Below are 10,000 nucleotides of genomic sequence, written 5' to 3'. Positions count from 1 at the left end.
ACGATACCGAGCTTGACACGATACCGAGCTTGACACGATACCGAGCGTGACACGATACCGAGCGTGACACGATACAGCGCGTGACACGATACCGAACGTGACACGATACCGAGCGTGACACGATACAGAGCGTGACACGATACTGAACGTGACACGATACTGAACGTGACACGATACTGAACGTGACACGATACAGGGCGTGACACGATACTGAACGTGACACGATACAGAGCGTGACACGATACTGAACGTGACACGATACAGAGCGTGACACGATACTGAGCGTGACACGATACAGCGCGTGACACGATACTGAACGTGACACGATACTGAACGTGACACGATACAGCGCGTGACACGATACTGAACGTGACACGATACTGAACGTGACACGATACAGAGCGTGACACGATACTGAACGTGACACGATACTGAACGTGACACGATATAGGGCGACACGATACTGAGCGTGACACGATACAGAGCGTGACACGATACTGAACGTGACACGATACTGAATGTGACACGATACTGAGCGTGACACGATACAGCGCGTGACACGATACTGAACGTGACACGATACTGAACGTGACACGATACTGAGCGTGACACGATACTGAACGTGACGCAATATAGGGCGACACGATACTGAGCGTGACACGATACTGAACGTGACACGATACTGAGCGTGACACGATACTGAGCGTGACACGATACTGAGCGTGACACGATACTGAACGTGACACGATACTGAGCGTGACACGATACTGAGCGTGACACGATACTGAGCGTGACACGATACTGAGCGTGACACGATACTCAGCGTGACACGATACTGAGCGTGACACGATACTGAGCGTGACACGATACTGAACGTGACACGATACAGAGCGTGACACGATACAGCGCGTGACACGATACAGAGCGTGACACGATACAGCGCGTGACACGATACTGAACGTGACACGATACAGAGCGTGACACGATACAGAGCGTGACACGATACAGAGCGTGACACTATACTGAGCGTGACACGATACTGAACGTGACACGATACAGAGCGTGACACGATACTGAACGTGACACGATACCGGACGTGACACGATACAGGGCGACACGATACCGAACGCGACACGATACCGAGCGCGACACGATACAGAGCGCGACACGATACTGAACGCGACACGATACCGAACGCGACACGATACAGAGCGCGACACGATACTGAACGCGACACGATACTGGGCGTGACACGATACAGGGCGTGACACGATACTGAGCGTGACACGATACTGAGCGTGACACGATACAGAGCGTGACACGATACTGAACGTGACACGATACTGAGCGTGACACGATACTGCACGTGACACGATACAGGGCGTGACAGGATACTGAGCGTGACACGATACTGAACGTGACACGATACAGAGCGTGACAGGATACTGAGCGTGACACGATACAGCGCGTGACACGATACAGCGCGTGACACGATACTGAACGTGACACGATACAGAGCGTGACACGATACTGAACGTGACACGATACTGAACGTGACACGATACAGAGCGTGACAGGATACCGAACGTGACACGATACAGAGCGTGACACGATACTGAACGTGACACGATACGGAACGTGACACGATACCGAGCGTGACACGATACCGAACGTGACACGATACAGAGCGTGACACGATACCGAGCGTGACACGATACCGAGCTTGACACGATACAGCGCGTGACACGATACCGAACGTGACACGATACCGAACGTGACACGATACCGAGCGTGACACGATACCGAACGTGACACGATACAGAGCGTGACACGATACCGAGCGTGACACGATACCGAGCTTGACACGATACAGCGCGTGACACGATACCGAACGTGACACGATACCGAACGTGACACGATACCGAGCGTGACACGATACCGAACGTGACACGATACAGAGCGTGACACGATACCGAGCGTGACACGATACCGAGCGTGACACGATACAGCGCGTGACACGATACCGAACGTGACACGATACCGAGCGTGACACGATACAGAGCGTGACACGATACTGAACGTGACACGATACTGAACGTGACACGATACAGAGCGTGACAGGATACCGAACGTGACACGATACAGAGCGTGACACGATACTGAACGTGACACGATACGGAACGTGACACGATACCGAGCGTGACACGATACCGAACGTGACACGATACAGAGCGTGACACGATACCGAGCGTGACACGATACCGAGCTTGACACGATACCGAACGTGACACGATACAGCGCGTGACACGATACCGAGTGTGACACGATACAGAGCGTGACACGATACTGAACGTGACACGATACTGAACGTGACACGATACAGCGCGTGACACGATACTGCACGTGACACGATATAGGGCGTGACACGATACTGAACGTGACACGATACAGAGCGTGACACGATACCGGACGTGACACGATATAGGGCGACACGATACTGAGCGTGACACGATACAGAGCGTGACACGATACTGAGCGTGACACGATACTGAACGTGACACGATACTGAGCGTGACACGATACTGAGCGTGACACGATATAGGGCGTGACACGATACTGAACGTGACACGATACAGAGCGTGACAGGATACTGAGCGTGACACGATACAGCGCGTGACACGATACTGAACGTGACACGATACTGAACGTGACACGATACAGCGCGTGACACGATACTGAACGTGACACGATACTGAGCGTGACACGATACAGAGCGTGACACGATACTGAACGTGACACGATACTGAACGTGACACGATACTGAGCGTGACACGATACAGCGCGTGACACGATACTGAACGTGACACGATACTGAACGTGACACGATACAGAGCGTGACACGATACTGAACGTGACACGATACTGAACGTGACACGATATCGGGCGACACGATACTGAGCGTGACACGATACTGAACGTGACGCAATATAGGGCGACACGATACTGAACATGACACGATACTCAGTGTGACACAATACTGAGCGTGACACGATACTGAACGTGACACGATACTGAGCGTGACACGATACTCAGCGTGACACGATACTGAGCGTGACACGATACTGAGCGTGACACGATACTGAACGTGACACGATACAGAGCGTGACACGATACAGAGCGTGACACGATACTGAACGTGACACGATACAGAGCGTGACACGATACTGAACGTGACACGATACCGGACGTGACACGATATAGGGCGACACGATACTGAACGCGACACGATACTGAGCGTGACACGATACAGAGCGTGATACGATACTGAGCGTGACACGATACTGAGCGTGACACGATACTGAACGTGACACGATACTGAGCGTGACACGATACTGAGCGTGACACGATACAGGGCGTGACACGATACTGAGCGTGACACGATACTGAACGTGACACGATACTGAGCGTGACACGATACTGAACGTGACACGATACTGAGCGTGACACGATACTGAACGTGACACGATACAGAGCGTGACACGATACTGAGCGTGACACGATACTGAACGTGACACGAAACAGAGCGTGACACGATACTGAGCGTGACACGATACAGAGCGTGACACGATACCGGACGTGACACGATACAGGGCGACACGATACTGAACGCGACACGATACTGAGCGCGACACGATACAGAGCGCGACACGATACTGAACGCGACACGATACTGAACGCGACACGATACTGAGCGTGACACGATACTGAACGTGACACGATACTGAGCGTGACACGATACAGGGCGTGACACGATACTGAGCGTGACACGATACTGAGCGTGACACGATACAGAGCGTGACACGATACTGAGCGTGACACGATACTGAACGTGACACGAAACAGAGCGTGACACGATACTGAGCGTGACACGATACAGAGCGTGACACGATACTGAACGTGACACGATACTGCACGTGACACGATATAGGGCGTGACAGGATACAGAGCGTGACACGATACTGAACGTGACGCGATACTGAGCGTGACACGATACTGCACGTGAACACGATATAGGGCGTGACAGGATACTGAGCGTGACACGATACTGAACGTGACACGATACAGCGCGTGACACGATACTGAACGTGACACGATACTGAACGTGACACGATACAGAGCGTGACACTATACTGAACGTGACACGATACGGAGCGTGACACGATACGGAGCGTGACACGATACCGAGCGTGACACGATACCGAACGTGACACGATACAGAGCGTGACACGATACTGAGCGTGACACGATACGGAACGTGACACGATACCGAGCGTGACACGATACCGAGCGTGACACGATACAGCGCGTGACACGATACCGAACGTGACACGATACCGAACGTGACACGATACCGAGCGTGACACGATACAGAGCGTGACACGATACTGAACGTGACACGATACTGAACGTGACACGATACAGAGCGTGACAGGATACCGAACGTGACACGATACAGAGCGTGACACGATACTGAACGTGACACGATACGGAACGTGACACGATACCGAGCGTGACACGATACCGAACGTGACACGATACAGAGCGTGACACGATACCGAGCGTGACACGATACCGAGCTTGACACGATACAGCGCGTGACACGATACCGAACGTGACACGATACCGAGCGTGACACGATACCGAACGTGACACGATACAGAGCGTGACACGATACAGAGCGTGACACGATACCGAGCGTGACACGATACAGCGCGTGACACGATACCGAACGTGACACGATACCGAACGCGACACGATACCGAACGCGACACGATACCGAGCGTGACACGATACAGAGCGTGATACGATACTGAGCGTGACACGATACTGAGCGTGACACGATACTGAGCGTGACACGATATAGGGCGTGACACGATACTGAGCGTGACACGATACTGAACGTGACACGATACTGAGCGTGACACGATACTGAACGTGACACGATACTGAGCGTGACACGATACTGAACGTGACACGATACAGAGCGTGACACGATACTGAGCGTGACACGATACTGAACGTGACACGAAACAGAGCGTGACACGATACTGAGCGTGACACGATACAGAGCGTGACACGATACTGAACGTGACACGATACTGAACGTGACACGAAACAGAGCTTGACACGATACAGAGCGTGACACGATACTGAGCGTGACACGATACAGCGCGTGACACGATACCGAGTGTGACACGATACAGAGCGTGACACGATACTGAACGTGACACGATACTGAACGTGACACGATACAGCGCGTGACACGATACTGCACGTGACACGATATAGGGCGTGACACGATACTGAACGTGACACGATACAGAGCGTGACACGATACCGGACGTGACACGATATAGGGCGACACGATACTGAGCGTGACACGATACTGAGCGTGACACGATACAGAGCGTGACACGATACTGAGCGTGACACGATACTGAACGTGACACGATACAGAGCGTGACAGGATACTGAGCGTGACACGATACAGCGCGTGACACGATACAGAACGTGACACGATACTGAACGTGACACGATACAGCGCGTGACACGATACTGAACGTGACACGATACTGAGCGTGACACGATACAGAGCGTGACACGATACTGAACGTGACACGATACTGAACGTGACACAATACTGAGCGTGACACGATACAGCGCGTGACACGATACTGAACGTGACACGATACTGAACGTGACACGATACAGAGCGTGACACGATACTGAACGTGACACGATACTGAACGTGACACGATATCGGGCGACACGATACTGAGCGTGACACGATACTGAACGTGACGCAATATAGGGCGACACGATACTGAACATGACACGATACTCAGTGTGACACAATACTGAGCGTGACACGATACTGAACGTGACACGATACTGAGCGTGACACGATACTCAGCATGACACGATACTGAGCGTGACACGATACTGAGCGTGACATGATACAGAGCGTGACACGATACAGAGCGTGACACGATACTGAACGTGACACGATACAGAGCGTGACACGATACTGAACGTGACACGATACCGGACGTGACACGATACAGGGCGACACGATACTGAACGCGACACGATACTGAGCGTGACACGATACAGAGCGTGATACGATACTGAGCGTGACACGATACTGAACGTGACACGATACTGAACGCGACACGATACTGAGCGTGACACGATACAGAGCGTGATACGATACTGAGCGTGACACGATACTGAGCGTGACACGATACTGAGCGTGACACGATACTGAACGTGACACGATACTGAGCGTGACACGATACTGAGCGTGACACGATATAGGGCGTGACACGATACTGAGCGTGACACGATACTGAACGTGACACGATACTGAGCGTGACACGATACTGAACGTGACACGATACTGAGCGTGACACGATACTGAACGTGACACGATACAGAGCGTGACACGATACTGAGCGTGACACGATACTGAACGTGACACGAAACAGAGCGTGACACGATACTGAGCGTGACACGATACAGAGCGTGACACGATACTGAACGTGACACGATACTGAACGTGACACGAAACAGAGCTTGACACGATACAGAGCGTGACACGATACTGAGCGTGACACGATACAGAGCGTGACACGATACAGAGCGTGACACGATACTGAACGTGACACGATACTGAACGTGACACGATACAGAGCGTGACACGATACTGAGCGTGACACGATACTGAACGTGACACGAAACAGAGCTTGACACGATACAGAGCGTGACACGATACTGAGCGTGACACGATACAGAGCGTGACACGATACTGAGCGTGACACGATACTGAACGTGACACGATACTGAACGTGACACGATACAGGGCGTGACACGATACTGAACGTGACACGATACTGAACGTGACACGATACAGGGCGTGACACGATACTGAACGTGACACGATACAGTGCGTGACACGATACTGAGTGTGACACGATACTGAGCGTGACACGATACTGAGCGTGACACGATACTGAACGTGACACGATACAGAGCGTGACACGATACTGAGCGTGACACGATACTGAACGTGACACGATACTGAACGTGACACGATACTGAACGTGACACTGTTACGCCACGGCCAGCAGAGGGCACTGCGGTACAGCCGCTGACTGGTCACGTGACTCTTTTGTTTTTGTTCACTTCCCGCTTGGACACTGAGTTAAGTTTGAGTATGTCTCTGATTTGCCACAGGTGCCCATGTTTTGAGTTAATCAGGTTTGTTAGTTAAATCCCCCGTGTGACCGTGCACATCGCGCAGTATTATAGTTGGTTTGGTTCGTCAAGGAAGTGTAACGGTATGTGCTAAGGTGTAGCATGTTAGCGGTCGTAGCTAGAGGACCAGAGTGTGTATAGTCAGTGGAGACTGCGCTCTCTGTGTTTGTTTATCTGTTTACTTGTTTCTCGTTTAAATAATAAAGACGGTGACCTGCACCTGCATCCACCTCCAGTCTCGTTCCGTGACAGAATACTGCGCCTAAAAATGCGGAAGCAGCAGGTCGCTATGAGCTCCGCCGAAGAGGCCAGGATTTGGGCACTCCTCCGTTCGTCCCTGGAGATGAGCAAACAGCTCGAAGAGGAAATGGCTCAGTGCAAAGCCGAGCTGCGCGCCGCGTCGTCCCTCGCGCCATATACCCCGTCCCCGCCGCCAAGGAGCGACGCCATGCAACACAGCCAGCAAAGTAACCTGAGCATCTGGGGCTTTCCACTGCAGGGGAGGTACACCTTGCTGCGCAGTGCAGAGGTGAAGGCTGGCCCAGAAATTTTTTGGGGGGGCAGGCAATGAGGACAGCAGAGCTCCAGCCTGAGGCCTACGGGGAGGTCTCAGCTGTGGAGCTCTCACCTGAGGTCAACATGGCGACCTCAGAGGGACAGGCTGAGGAGGCTGTCCCGCTGTCCAGCCCGGCCGAGGAGGCCATCCCGCCGCCCTGCACAGCCGAGGAGGCCGTCCCGCCGCCCTGCACAGCCGAGGAGGCCGTCCCGCCGCCCTGCACAGCGGAGGAGGCCGTCCCGCCGCCCTGCACAGCCGAGGAGGCCGTCCCGCCGCCCTGCACAGCCGAGGAGGCCGCCCCGCTACCCTGCACGGCCGAGGAAACTGTCCCGCTGTCCAGCCCAGCCGAGGAGGCCGTCCCGCTGCCCTGCATGGCCGAGGAGGCCGTCCCGCTACCCTGCACGGCCGAGGAAGCTGTCCCGCTGTCCAGCCCAGCCGAGGAGGCCGTCCCGCTGCCCTGCATGGCCGAGGAGGCCGTCCCGCTACCCTGCACGGCCGAGGAAGCTGTCCTGCTGTCCAGCCCAGCTGAGGAGGCCGTCCCAGTGCCCTGCACGGCCGAGGAAGCTGTCCCGCTGTCCAGCCCAGCTGAGGAGGCCGTCCTGCTGTCCATTCCAGCTGAGGAGGCCGTCCCGCTGCCCTGCACGGCCGAGGAAGCTGTCCCGCTGTCCAGCCCAGCCGAGGAGGCCGTCCCGCTGCCCTGCATGGCCCAGGAGGCCGTCCCGCTGCCCTGCATGGCCAAGGAGGCCGTCCCGCTGCCCCGCCCGGCTGAGGAGGCCGCCCAGCCCTCCAGTGCCGCCGAGGGTGGCACCCAGAGTTCAAGAGCTGCCGGGGGTGGTGCCCAGCATCCCAGGGGCAGTGTCCTGCGTCCCAGCGCCGCCAGGGGCGGTGCTCTGACTTTCAACCCCGGTGGGGATGCTGCTCTGCTCCTCTGCTGCCCGATGGAGGCTGCTTCGCTTTCTGTCGCAGTGAAAGACAGTTCGCACAGGGGTCCGGGACCCCCGTTGGAGAGGGGTTCTTGGTGCTCCGGGAGGAGCACCCTTTGGAGGGGGGTTCTGTTACGCCACGGCCAGCAGAGGGCACTGCGGTATGGCCAATGACTGGTCACATGACTCTTTTGTTTTTGTTCACTTCCCGCTTGGACACTGAGTTAAGTTTGAGTATGTCTCTGATTTGCCACAGGTGCCCATGTTTTGAGTTAATTAGGTTTGTTAGTTAAACCCCCCGTGTGACTGCGCACATCGCGCAGTATTATAGTTGGTTTGGTTCGTCAAGGAAGTGTAACGGTATATGCTAAGGTGTAGCATGTTAGCGGTCGTAGCTAGAGGACCAGAGTGTGTATAGTCAGTAGAGACCGCGCTCCCTGTGTTTGTTTATCTGTTTATTTGTTTCTCGTTTAAATAATAAAGACGGTGACCTGCACCTGCATCCGCCTCCAGTCTCGTTCCGTGACAGACACGATACAGAGCATGACACGATACTGAGCGTGACACGATACAGAGCGTGACACGATATATAGAGCGTGACACATTACAGAGCGTGACACGATACAGAGTGTGACACGATGTACAGAGCGTGACACGATATACAGAGCGTGACACGATACTGAACGTGACACGATACTGAACGTGACACGATACTGAACGTGACACGATACAGAGCGTGACACGATACTGAACGTGACACGATATAGGGCGTGACACGATACTGAACGTGACACGATACTGAACGTGACACGATACAGAGCGTGACACGATACAGAGCGTGACACGATACTGAGCGTGACACGATACCGAACGTGACACGATACCGAACGTGACACGATACCGAGCGTGACACGATACCGAGCGTGATACGATATTATGCGATTTATTATCCTCTGATGGATTTGTGCGCACTTAGTGGTGAATCGGAGGTACTACAGGCCTATTGTAGATGATTGATGAGGATTTACAGAAGGACCATTTTAAAACAATTAGCGTTATGTGTAAATGACCTGTTAAATTATATACACATCAATTTAACAATAGGAATAATTTTACACACCAGTTGTCTGTAATTCTTTTATAAATAATTGATGTATAATTAGTTCTAATCTATATTAATAGATTCAGGATTATGTTTCATCAG

The 10,000-nt window shown here is 53.4% G+C and overlaps 1 protein-coding gene across 2 annotated transcripts in view; it reads left to right on the top strand.

Moving 5' to 3' along the window:
- Window positions 1-10,000, top strand: part of dspa (desmoplakin a) — a 43,618-nt gene that overhangs the window by 17,700 nt on the left and 15,918 nt on the right. The window lies entirely within an intron of this gene.

The sequence above is a fragment of the Ictalurus punctatus genome, chromosome 7 (genome assembly GCF_001660625.3).
Source record: "Ictalurus punctatus breed USDA103 chromosome 7, Coco_2.0, whole genome shotgun sequence".
Taxonomy (NCBI): Eukaryota; Metazoa; Chordata; class Actinopteri; order Siluriformes; family Ictaluridae; genus Ictalurus; species Ictalurus punctatus.
This window is presented reverse-complemented; position numbering and strand designations above follow the sequence as displayed.